The 12,271-nt window shown below is 40.5% G+C and overlaps 1 protein-coding gene across 4 annotated transcripts in view; it reads left to right on the top strand.

Moving 5' to 3' along the window:
- LYST (lysosomal trafficking regulator) overlaps nucleotides 1–12,271 on the top strand; it is an 82,857-nt gene that overhangs the window by 623 nt on the left and 69,963 nt on the right. Inside the window, exon 1 of one of the 4 annotated variants that reach the window (XM_048047908.2) lies at nucleotides 72–578. The exons of the other annotated variants lie outside the window; for them this stretch is intronic. The gene's annotated coding sequence lies outside the window, so the exon portion shown is untranslated. Of the gene's footprint in view, nucleotides 1–71; nucleotides 579–12,271 lie in introns of those variants that run through there. 4 annotated transcript variants of the gene reach the window in all.

The raw sequence follows: 12,271 nt of genomic DNA on the forward strand, positions 1-12,271 counted from the left end.
GGGCTCCCGTGGTGCTCTGAGGTGGCGGGTGGCGTGCCGGGATGGGATGGGATGGGATGGGATGGGATGCCCCTCTGGGGGAAAATACCTCGGGATCGGGTAATGCCCGGTATCCCGGGGTGAACCGAGAGCTGCCTCTTATCTGTAGAGATAGCGGGGGCAGCAGGTGCTTCGCTGGAGCTGAGGGCAAAGCCTCTTGTGTAAGAGGAGGCAGAGCGGCTGAAGGAGCTCAGGAGGAGCATCGTGCGGTGAGCTAGGAGCCGGGAGAGCATCTAGCGCGGTTATAAATGGAAACTGGCTGGAGGAGAAAATCTGGACGGGAGGCGCTTTTTCTGGTTGTGGTGCCACGTGAATCAGGAAGGCTTCTATGAAAGCATCTGGAGAAAGTCGGAGTCAGTGACGCAGCCTTGTGTCACCAACAGGATCCTGCCGCTGCCTGCGGCGTGCTGGGGTAGCCTTTGGCATAAAAGCGGCGAGGAGGTCTGTTTTAGTCATGTGTATCGTGGTCTTTTGCTAGGCAGCAGGGGAGAGATGTCTGGAACGTTTAACCCTTTCTGGAGGAAATATTGATAGTAGAGGTATGTCTGTTGACATTCTGTTCTCCCTCCACCATCAGTGTTACTTTACTCGGAGACCCCTTTTATCTTTAAAATGTTGAATAATTGTTATAAGACTTTTCTGTTAGTTCAGCAACCATTTAATAAGGATTCTTAAATGCTTCCTTTTGCTTCTTTGTTTCTCTTAGTCCTGTGTAGGCTTTTCCCGTGCCCCTGTATCAGTTTGTAGTGCTGTTCTAGACAGTAAGAAGAGACTTTAAGCACCTTGAACAGTAGCAGTGTTGGAAAGTAAAACACTTGATACCTAAACATTAGGAAAGAGAAACTGTACATTCTTAACACTTAGGAAAAGTATGTTGCTGCTTTTATTTAGCTTTCTTTGGAGTTGAGCTCAAAGAGCATGAGCAAGCAGTATGAATATTAACAGATGCTTCAGGCAGTTACCAGTTCTGATTTTTTGTCAGTGATTTCTTTCATAGTCCATGGTGCATCCTTATTAATGTATAACTGTACACCTTTGTAGCTTGTGCGGAGACTTAGGACTCCTGTGTATTTGAAGAATTTTGCCATTGTCATAGCAGTCTTTTCAAATAGGTAATATTGCACAGAAGGAATTCTGAAGCAAAAAATGGTTCCTGTCTTCTGTGGGTAGAAGGAAGCCAAGGGAAAACAGGGTGAAAAGATTATGTTGTAAGAGGATTCTGTTGCACCAGGAAGCACTTGCTGCTGAAAATGCTCTCACTTGCCTTCTGCAGACAAATTAAGGTTCATTGGAGTAAACAGCTGTCATCAGCCCTCACCAAGGTCTGTTTTATCCTTCTCCGAGGAGGCATCAGGCTCCATGGGCTTCCTCAGTGGAGAACTGCACCAGCTGCTGCCTGGGATGCCACTACTGGATGTTGTTAATTTGGGTCATCTTCAGGGTGTTCCTTTTTAAAACAAAGCAAAAAAAGATTTTAGTGTTTTAAAAGGATTGTAATATGCAGGGAGGGAGGACTCTGTATATGCCTGTGGTTATGTTTTACCTCTTCCAGTTGGAGATGGTTGTGAGTGTCAGTCACTCTTGCACACTGTTATATGATGAAGATTAGATAGGATCAAGTAATTGAGTGGGTATCATCAGAGCTATCAGCTCCTGTGATGCCACTGTTCTGAAGGAGATATACCTGTTTTAAGTTGTGTCAAGCAGGGAGAAGGATCTGTGGGCACTTCTTTTTCTGTTGTTGTGGTTCTGGTTTGCCTGAGCTGATCAAGCAGCTTGTTGCTGCTGTGGGGGGATCTGCCTCCTGCCTTTTCCCCCTTTCTGCCAGCGGCTGACCTCTGCATGGCAATTTAACACAAAAATAAGCCAGCTGGAAAAAAAGTTTTCTGCAAACCTGCGGACATGGATTGCATCAAGAAACTGAGTGGGCCAGCAGTGCTGGTGGAAGAGGAAAGGAAGAATTGCTGGGAAGGAATAGCCATGCCTCGCTAGCAGGGAGCTGCAGATGGGCTGAGCCGCTCCCCAGGAGGTGGGGACTCCCCCTTAGGCAGAGCAGGATATCTGCTTGAGTTTCTGAGGTTACTTGGGAGGAACCAATAAAGCACTGTGGTGTTTAGTAGACTGAGACTTTTTTTTCCCTTCACTTCTCATTCAGATGCTGCATTTCAGCATGCCTTTCAGTGACATGTTGAAATTAGTTCATTAGTGATTGTCTTGCCTCCAGATAAAACAGTGTGCAGAAACAAGGCTGGATGTGTGAAGGGGAAGGGGAGAGAGAAAAGGATGTCATGTGTAGTCCTGGTGGAAGAGGTTTTTCTTGATATAAACTGTCAGCTGTAATGGCTTATGCTTACAGCCTGGGGTCTGATTAAAATCCCATTTTTCTGGGAAGCTAGGCTTTTGGCACTAACTATTAGGGTAGAGTCATGGGTCTCGCTAGTGTGACTTGTAGAGTACTGTGCTCTGCAGGTAGACAGCTTAAATCCAATGCTGAGGGTAAGTGCAAAGCAGAACAATTTAACACAATTAATCAGCTTATGTATGTTGAAGAAGGGGTAGGTATGTAATGCTGTAGTCCATGCAGTGGAGTCCGGGAACAGTACTATTTCTTGATACGTGCTGAAACAGCTATTACATTTTGGTTTCCTGCATATTGAAGTTACAGGAGGCCTTTTGAAGTCACCACTGCATATTTCATTTGTCATCTTCTGTGTCTGTGCTCTGCTTCTCAGACTTCTCAGCCCTCTACCTCCCCATACATAGCTCACTACTGCCTGCTGCTACTGCGGGTGTGATTTTGCACAGGCCATGTGGTACATAAGCACTGAAACCGTTGTCTTGTGCACTTCTGAACTTGTGTAGTTCTCTGCAGACTTCTGGGGCTTACCTCCTGCAGCTCTTGTTTGCACAGTGCTTTGAGCCACGTGGAGTGGAGGGACTCCACGAATCACTTCCTGGTGCCCTGTGAAAGAACCGGCCTGCGCTTTGATAGCCTGGAGCGTGGGGTAGTGGGGATGTGGGGGGCAAAAGCAGGGGGCAGTGCTGGAAGACTGTTGTCTGCAAGGCTGTGGCTGTGTCTGTGTCAGGCAGTTGCTCAACCATTCTAACAATCTCGGTTAATTCCCACGTTTATTTGTTCTTTTCCCTCTTTTCCTCCACCCCTAGGTAAGCTTCTTGACTGCAGTTACAAGCATCATTGTGCTGTGAGGGAAAGTATGCGTGCATGAAGCACCAAGAGTGGGTGGGCGCCTGGTTCTTTGGACTTCTCACCATAGAGAGAAGCCTGTCTGCTTTCCTAAGAGAAAACTGGGAAGTGGGGAGATAAAATGTAAAAGGGAATTGCCAGGTAGTGGTAGCATTAAAACTTTGAATTTTGTACAATTCTATTTCAGCAAATGACTTTATCCATTCCTCTCTAGTATTGAGGAGACATTTCCTGAAGGTTTATCTTCTTGAGCGGGATGAATGGCAAAAACATCTAACTTGATCTGTTAACCTTGGTAATCAACACTATGGTTAAACCTTACTCTACTAACCAGATTAGGAATGAATTATAGAAATGGCACTGTGAAGGGATGAATAGTTTGTGTCTTAATTCTGGCAAAGAGTGAATTAGCAAGAAAAATATAAAGATTTAAGGAAATATTTTTGAGCATTTGTAGTGTTTCAGGAATCGATAAAAGTACAACAAACTTATGCTATATTTCAGGAGGTTTTTTTGTAGATTTTTGTAGCTTTGAGTCAGTAATTGACACTAAAATAGACTTAGATAATTTATTAAAAAGTATCAACTTCCTGTTCCATTTCTAATAGAAGATGAAAGAGGCTAACAATCCTAATCTCAAATTAGGGGCAAACATTCTTATGGCTTCCTTTAGAGAAAATGAAACAAAATTGTCAGACTATAAAACCTAACGTGTAGCTACCTGGTGTACGTATGTGCCTTTGCATTAGCTGCATCTCTCAAATCTAAGGAAGAAGAGTGTAGTTTCACTCTTGATTTATAGTTCAAATAATGAAAAATCGAAGGAAAACTTTTATGTATCTGGGTATCTAGGTGAAATTCTACATGGGTATCTTTACTTCCAAAAGGTGGTCCTAAATTTATTAGAAACTATTTTAAAAGCTTAAGTTACTTTAGTTACAAAGGCACTTTCATTATTGGAGTCCTGTGAAATCCCTGGCATTTGCAGAAAAAAAAATTTGCATGTGACGTCTGGTTACCAGAAATACTACTACACTGTATATCTAGTCTTCATCTGGCACACTTCATTCACTTTCTAAACTGTCATTAACAGTTTCAAGTCTTGTTTGTGTGTACATGTGATGGGTTTCTGTAGTTTGGGGGACATCTTAAAGTTTGACTGCTTTTAGTATTTTGAATGGCTTTATGGTTTCCTAGAGTGTTTCAGAATTTTTTAAAATATTTGTCTATTTGCTAGTAGGTATATTGGGAAACTTCACACTTAGTCATTATTATATGAAGTAAAGTATAATCATTGATTATAGTTTCTGTGTTGCACTACTTGACTAATTTTTGAGTGCTTTGAAGTTTCTTTTTGAAGTTTAATGTCAAGAATAAAACAAAAATCCGATTTGTTCCCAACTTGCATTTCCACTGGAGAAAAGTTACCTGAAGTGAGATGTTGTGTGACTCCTTCTGGCTGTAGTTCTCTTGCTGGTTAGGCAAGGGTGTTCACAGGCCAGTTTGTTTCCCTTTGCTCTAAAGCCTGGGAGAGGTACAGGGTCAGGCCCCCAGAAGCAACTGATGCTGCTTGTGCTTTGCAAAGAAGCTGGCACACTGAGCTTAACTGGAACAGCAGCGTGAGAGTCTATTCTGGGAAATGCTATTTTCTCATATTAGCTTCAGATTGCTACTTGCTGTCTTGTCCCCATGTGATTACTACTAGAAGATACGGATTTCACGGACTGGTTTTAAAATCCCAGAAGCAGAGTGTCTTCTGCACGTTAATGACCTCTTTAACTCTGATCATTGACCATCTTCTCTTATTGAACTGCTCGTGGTGAGTACTTTAGACGCAATGGCCAAGTTTATCTTCAGCGCTTTGCTTTCTAGTTCTAATCCTCTAACTACCAAGCTTTCAGTTTCAGGAATAGCCTTTACTCGTTGCTTCAGCAAGAGTGCCTCAAGGTGCTGCTCAACTCTTTTTGCTTCTTCCGTCTGTGAGTATTTTGGTGCAATCAAAATGTATAATCTCACAGGTTACAGAGAAGCGCGCATGGTCTTCCACATCGCACTTCGATTTGTGTCAGGATGACATTTGTTGTTTAAAATCGTCTCCAGGTAGATGCCGTGTGTTCTGTGTACTTGCAGTGTGGTCACAACTGCAGCATTTTTCCCTGGTTGCACTGGAGACCACAGTATGTGCTGTACAGCCAAATAATGCAGGAGGATGTTCTCAAAGGCAGGTTAGCTTTGCAGGGGCTCATTGCTGTGGGCTTTCTGCTGGAGAGGTCCTGAACTTCCGGCTTGACCTCTGTAGTACTGTAGTAGACTGTTTCTTTCCTGTTGCTGTTTAGAGTGGAATGTAGTCTTCATCTTCAGAGTTAGTCACCACTGTGCAACCACGGCTGTCAAGACTTGCTCTCTTGTCTCTTGAGGGGTGTTTATCAAATACAAAGCTTGGAAGAACACATTTTAGAGTATTATTTGGTTATCTTTTAATTTGGTGAAGAACTTGTTAGTACTAAGTGTTCCAAACATGGGTTACTTGGTAGCCTCGCAACTTCAGCCTTTTCACTTATGAATGTTTCATGAAGTTCTTCATCCTCTGGTTTTCTGTTGAAATAACTTAGTGGTCTTTCATAGTTTATTTTTCTATGTAAGTTCTGTCTTGTGTTGGCATATGTATCAGTTCCTTTCTCTAGTACCATGTGTTCCTTACAGACATTGTCTTCTGGCACTTGAGATAACATCTTGAACAGGTTCTTGTCTTCTCTGACTGTGGTAGCCAAGCTTGTCTCAAGCGTTTTCATGGTATTGGTAACAGCATGGTGGTATTCTTCTCTGGAGCATTTTAGCCAGTCTCCGTGACAGCAAGCATACTTGTTTTTAACACAGTTCATATAGCAGTGATTATCTCTGAAAACCTACAGCGTTCACTGTGCCTACTCTAAGGAATGTTTGTCCTCCGTACCTGCATGTGCTGGTCTGAAATATGTACAATTAAATGAACTGGAATGCATATAACGTGGCTGACAATGTGGCTATAGTTACTGTTTTGAATAGTATAAAACCACAAGCTAAGCATAACTTACGCCTAGCATATACTATGTACAGTGTTAATGCGTGACTTGCGTGTAGGTGGTTGTTTGGGAGCCTGTCTTTTCATCAGTGCTGTACTTTTATCTTCTCGATGACTCATCTTCTCTAACCTGATTGCAGGCTTACCAAGATTGCGTGCCCAGGTGTTTCACATTGGTTGATGACTAAACAAAATTCCACGTTGAGTTGAGAAGCTGTCTCAAAGCACTTGTGATATGCAGATAAGCTGAGGGACTCCTTGCTGTTTACTGTATCAGTGCTATTTCATTCAGACTCAAAAGGGGGGAACAGTTGCTGATATTCTAACTTGTAAAAGGATACAGATCTTTGTAGCGCAAGGCAGAACCTGATCACAACCTGCTGAATTTCAGCAAGAAAAATTTTCCTTGCACTGATCACTTAATCTCTTGTGCCTTCTTTTTAGCACAGTTAGCATTGCACTGCTCCACTCCATTATGGCAGCTTGCATAGCTCCTCATTACAGGGGATGCTTTTTAAAATCCTACACTAAGGGTTCTTACTCGTATCTAGTACTTTTTCCAAGTAAGGGTCATATATGTCAGGTAGGTATTTATGTGTGGAAAACCTGTGACAAGACAAAACTGAAATACTAAAGCATTCTGCTTTTCTACTAACAGATTTTACCATCATGTAAGAAAGGGGAAGGGAAATATAATCGGTTTTGGATGTGTTCTACAAATGGAGAGTTGACACTTAATTCTAGTCTCCAAGATTATAGTACTTTCCAAAGAGTAAATATGAATTGTGAGTAGGATTTGCAGGTGCCATATGTCTTAAGTTTAACATTCACTTTTTAAGTATCTTGAAATTACAGCAACATAATAAACTCTACTTGTAAAAGTTCTGTCATGAGTTAAACAGGTAATGCATTTCTTTGGAAGTAGACTTGAACAACAAATCATGACATGAATGCTTCATGGTCAAGTTGGGTAAAATGCTGTAGCTTGAGTTAAATGTTGTTTAAAAGAGGTCTGTGTTTCACTGCTGTGAACACTTCAGTAGCCTGTGATGCATCAAAATTCACTGGATTAGCCTTAATGAGATGGTTTATAAAAATGACTCCCCTGACAAAGAACAATTAACTAAATGTACTATATGGAATTATGCAAGGAATTTCATGGAAGACATGGGAAGCTGTTTTCTGTGCTCCGGGAGGAGGTGTTAGCTTGCAGATGTGGTGGCAGAGAAGACAACTAACACACAGGAGGAACTAAGATGAGTGGGGTGTGTTAGCATGCTTTAGAAAACGTGAGGGCTGGGTTTGAATAACATGCTTGGCCTCTGCCGTACCCTTGTACAGGAGGCACTAGTAGACTAAGACAATTGCTGAAATCCTAAGTTTTCCCAGTAGTTTCATCATGGTGGATTTCAGAATCTTTAATTTAATGATTGTTTTTTAACCTTTGGAGTTAGTTTTATTTGTGTGATGTTTTAGAGGTCTGAGCATACAGTTTGTATATTTCTGGTGCATTGCTTGTATGCGGACAAGTCTGCATTTAGGTTGCATGTGAGCTGGTTTCCTTTCTGGGTACTCAGATCCCTTATCACCTGCTATTTTCTTGCCAAGTTCTCTTTTGGTTTTGGTTCTCCCTGGTTGTGCAACCTCCTTAGAGCAATTTATTATACCTCACTGTTGTTCTTGGCTTGATTTCCAGTCCCCTGTGTGCAGCTTGTAGTTACAATCCTTTTATAGTCACTGGCAGCTAATTAATTAGAAACTGGTTGTTTGGAGCTGATAGAACAAGCTGATGCATTTCATGGCCATTAGCAGGTTTTCTGCTCAGGGGACTGATACGTAACAAAATGTATGCAGCAGAAATGCTAAGGACGTAAATTGGAGTTTGTAGAATGGAAGTAGTGTCGTAAAGTTATACTTTGGAAATTCTTGAAGGAAATGTTTTTTATAGGTAAACAAGAACATTGTGTATGTATTAATCGGTTATACCATTTTGATTTGTGCTTCTATCATTCATTCAGAGGTGCTGTTAAAAATAATTGTGCTGGAGATTTTTGAGATTGTAGTAGTAGTCTTGTTGGGCAGAGTACAAGTCAGAATGTATCCCAGAAACTGGATTATACTTTACTTAGCCAGCATATTTTTTAGAAGTAACTTAAACTGCATCTGCTGGAGTTAAATCTGAAACAAATTCTGTGCCCAGTTACCTGTGAGTTTAATTTTTCCAACTGTTGAAACAACTCCCCCCCCCCCAAAAAAAAACCCAACCACGCCCACCACTAAACCACTGAGGCATGAAAATATATGGCAAATGATGATTTGGGAATAAGGAAAGGCTTTTTGTCTGTCTTTACTTCCTCACGTTCTGTGGCATTTCACAGATCTGTATCCCAATCAGAAGAATGACACTTCTGAAACTGCGAAGTCGACTTGCCTGGACATCTAATGTCATTTCATATATCTCTAGGTACCTGTAGCCTTAGGTATATTGCTGATTATAGGTTTTCTGACTTGTTTATACACATGTGGTAGGTATTTTGGAAAGTGCCTATTTCCTTAGTGTGGCTGAATTTAGCATAGCATTTGTCTGATCTTGATCGTCTTTTTCCTTGGTATATCTGTTCAACAACAGAAATGACTCATTTAGGAAGCACTGTGACATGGATTGCTGGCTGTACACCATATTAAAAGGAGCATTTTTATTTATGGACTGTCTTTTTCAGAAAGCACAGATATTTTAATTCCCTAGAATTCTGAGCTTTTTTCAGTATAAGATGAAGTGCTTTCACATCCACTTAGTAGTAGAAATCTAATTCCCAGATTCCAAGGTTGTATAAACATTGAGCTTCACTGCTTAAATTTGATTTTAATATCTACGCAGCAGAACATAAGTAGACTACGTTTATAGGAGGCTTAAGATGTGTGTAGAAGCAGGGCTTTGTCTTGTGGTGTTTCAAGGCGAGCGTCCCACGTAAGTGAGAAGGGAGCTGCATACACTTCTGACTTTACGTGAAAGCGGCAGTAGTAAGATTATACATGCACAAACACTTGTGTGTACAGCAGTGCTATTGCTCTGAAGATCTCAGCATACCTTACAGTGTTTATTGCAGTAATACCTGTTTATCATATAATGAACTTGATGTACTTTTCCCTGGTCAGTTAAGGAGACAGTGTGTATATTATTGTTCCAAATATGCTAAGCATTTTTTCACTTTATGTTGGGGAGAGAGTCTGAATAACGTCTTTGGCAATATTAGTGGTCTAGTGGATTTTGCAGAAGACTAAAAGCCAGTTTCTGAAGTCCTTAATGAAATAAAGGACTGCCAGGCATCAAACCATGCCAAGGAAATTGACATCCACCTGCAGTTGCCTTATGATAGCTTCTGTATATTACGAAGCTGCTTTTCATGTGCAGCTTAATGGCTGGAACAATGTTGCCTTAATGTATTTTCATAGTTTGTCTGCTTTTGTGACCCCCCCCCAGATAGCTAATAAGTGAGAGCAAAGGTTAGAGCAGGAAGTGGCTGGAAATAAGGAGTAAGCAGGAGGTCTTTTGCAGAGCTAGAGCCTTGTCTGGTATGTCTGTTTTGAGAATGAGCTGTACTTGAGCTGTCTTGTTTTCACTTGTTTGCTCCTGTTTTTGAATATCAGTGTTGTTGGATGGTTAGCAAATGTTCGCTGCCTGCTTTTAAGCTACACTTCTGGCTGATTGCCTTGCATTTGTAAAAAACAAGGCATGAGAATGAAAGCCTCTCAAGTTTTCTGTTGATGCTCTGCTTGAATTACAGGTGCTGTTTTCGTAAGGGACTGCATATGGCTCCTGTTTCATAGCCCATTTTGACAGTGCCAGTTGGGTATTCATTTCTAGCCTGTTTAAAGTTTGGAATAATATCAAAATAACAAAAGGAAGAATGCTAATTTCTGCAATACATTAGCTTCAAGCTTTACTTGCATTTCACCACCAAGGAGTCAATTTTGGTGTCTGCTGCTACCAAGATAAACAGTTTCTGTAATAAACCTGGCAATGTGTGTGTTACAATTGCGCAAGCCTGTTAGTGTCTCTGTCAGTGATGTGCTGGTGCTCTTCACCATACCTGTTGTCCTTTGCTAACAAAAAACAGAGCTTAAATTGAAAGTTTACCTTCAAAGTAAACCTGAAAATCATTGCTAATATAATCACATTAATGTTAAAATCACGGAAGAGGTCACAAGCATATTCGACGAAGTGAAAAGGTTAAGTACAGGCAAGAAGACCGGGACAAGTATTTATTGAATGGAATGAGTACAATGTAAACATAGCTTTTATTGGCCAGTAGTGACTCATTCCCATATGTTTTATTCCAGAGAATGAGTAAAACAGTTCCAATTTTAGAATTTGAGACCAGAAATAACTGTATTGTACAATGGCTTATATAAATAGCGTTTTTCCAAGTGTTAATTTTCATACCTACTGACAATGCAACTTCATTGTACTCCGTACTCAAAAGGACTCGCACCCATGCCTTTGCGTAAAGCTTAGTCAATGTTTCTCTCTTATCTGGAACAGAAAACTAGGGAAGGTAAACAAATTAACAGCTGCATGTGCCAAACATTCTACTCGTGTTTGAATAGCCCATAAGGTAACTTCTCATAAGTTGATTTTTTTCTTACAAACAAGGCTATTGCTCCTTTAGTGCAATGTATAACAGGGCTAAAAGCATATAACCCTGTATACAAGATTGGTTGCTTTTATTGAAGATAAGTGGGCTACAGGAAATGAAGGCTTACAGGTGGCTCATGTATGTCATGCACACCTCAGGTACGTGTAACTTTGCTTTACTCAGGCACTCTAGCTGGGCCATGCAGTTGTATGGATAGCACTCAGTAGCGTGGTCATTTTAGACTGGCAGTTACTAACAAGCAATTTGCAGAAGTTCTGATATCCACTTCATAAGAAACAGGAGACTGAAATAGTTTTCTGTTCTTGTTCTTTGCTAGTACTGTAAAATTAATATAAAAATTAAAAGGCCTGAGAGGAGGTGGGTTTTTCAGAGCAGTAATTTAGGCTCTTGTGTGAACTGGAGACCACCACCAAACTTTCCACCTTGTCTCTTACCCTTGCGGTAGCTGTTGGACAGCAGTTACAGAAAGTAATTGTGAATTAATGTTAGAGCATTTTGATTTCATTTGACTTACTATAGTATTTCATTGCAGTGTTGCTATAGTAATTTGCTAATTGGTACTTTTTATTGTGTTACTAGACTTTTCAGATATTTCTGGGCGATGTATTGCTGAAAGCACAGCCAACTCAAAGACAGAGTTCACTCTCATGCAGAATACTAGTCCTGGCCATGAGCTTCTTTGCATTTTCATCATTCCCTCACATTGTAGCGATGTTGGAGATAATACCTAATCATTAGCGCTGTATAAAGTTAGTATATTCATGATTTGGTATTCAACGCTGAACAACTGGTATTATTTTTAAGTTCCATTGTGGTTTAAATTATTTCAAGAAAGCTTTTGATATTTTCTTTTGAAGATACAAAGCCCACTGAAGTATAAGGCATTCCTATACTTTAAAATGCTCAACTGATGAGCAACTTCATAAAAATGAAGTAAAGTCCAGAGAAACTACAAGTTTCAATTGCAGGTAAAGTACAATACTATATTTATATGTATATTTATATCTATACCACAACAGTAAATAGAAAGTGCATCCCCTGAGAGCTGGCACAGGAAGGGGCTAAAGGGCAGAACTGATAGGAATTGAATTGAGGATGATATAAAGATGGATGTGAAGAGATTATATTTGCATATCAGGTCATTCACAGCTTAAATGATTTATTGTCTTTAATGCTTGAGGATTTTTTCCTTTCAGATGTGGTTACTATTCATAAAGAACACCTCAAATAAAATGAGATCATATTCTAGAGGGTGGTATGGAATTTAAGGATGTGCATTTTTTTCAGGGCTAGCAATGCGAAGCCCTG

Source organism: Anser cygnoides, chromosome 3 (genome assembly GCF_040182565.1).
Source record: "Anser cygnoides isolate HZ-2024a breed goose chromosome 3, Taihu_goose_T2T_genome, whole genome shotgun sequence".
NCBI lineage: Eukaryota > Metazoa > Chordata > Aves > Anseriformes > Anatidae > Anser > Anser cygnoides.